This window comes from Morone saxatilis, unplaced genomic scaffold (assembly GCF_004916995.1).
Source record: "Morone saxatilis isolate NCDOM2014 unplaced genomic scaffold, NCSU_SB_2.0 Contig18, whole genome shotgun sequence".
Lineage (NCBI taxonomy): Eukaryota > Metazoa > Chordata > Actinopteri > Moronidae > Morone > Morone saxatilis.
Window position 1 is genome coordinate 296,660 of NW_023339740.1, and position 1,164 is coordinate 297,823.

Sequence of the window (1,164 nt, forward strand, 5' to 3'; positions counted from 1 at the left end):
CTGGTTCTGATAGAAAGGTGTTAGAACACACAGTGCATCAAGGTTTGTTGCATATGGTGCTGCGTTTCCGCAGACCAGTCAGGGTGCCCATGCTGACCTCCACTGCCAAAAGTGCCAACAATGGGCATGTGAGCATCAGTACTGGACCATGGAGCAATGAAAGAAGGTGGCCTGGTCTAATGAATCACGTTTTCTTTTACATCTTGTGGATGGCTGGGTGCGTCACATGGCACCAGGAAGCACATGGGAAGAAGGCAAGTCGGCAGAGGCAGTGTGATGCTTTGGGCGATGCTCTGCAGGGAAACCTTGGGTCCTGCAATTCATGTTACTTTGACACGTACCACCTAAGCACTGTTACACTCTTTCATGGAAACGGTATTTCCTGATGGCAGATGCCTCTTTCAGCAGGATAATGAGCCACAAAGCAAAAATGGTTCAAGATGTTGACCTGGGGGTGGCTTTGGCTCAGCTGCATGTGTCCTTGAGCAAGATACTGAACCCCAAATTACTGTTTGAATATATATGAATGACTAGTTTCCGTTACTGATGAGCAGTTGGCACCATATAAGTACAGTCTATATAACGTTACCATTTGGCCTCCAACTTCCCCAGATCTTAATCCAAGCCCAACCTCATACTTTCAGGTCTGCTGCTAATGTGTTGGTTCCAGATAGCACACCTTCAGAGGTGATCGAGATGCCTTGATGGGTCAGGGCTGTTTTGGTGGAAAAAGGGGGACCTACAAAATATCAGGCAGGTGATCAGAATGTTAGCGGATAGCTGATTGAAAAAACAAAATATATATATACAAAAGTTACATACAGTAAAATTGATTAATAAAAAATAGCGCAACATAACATAACAGCAATGGGGTATTTTGTGATGGCTGTATGATGACAGAAAAGTGTCTGTGTAAGTGTCACAATGAGGATGTAGGCTGCTATTTATACAACTATATTTAGTATGTTAAGGAAAAGCACTACAAAATTATTTCTGTTAGAGGTGGAAACAATCTGCTGTGGAAACTGTCAAGACATGGGGCTACACATGACAAAATCAAAACTCTTGATTACACATGTTTATAATGCCCTAACTATAAGCTTTATCAAAGAGGAACGTCTTAAGCCTACTCTTAAATGTGAAGAGGGTGTCTGCCTCCCGAAC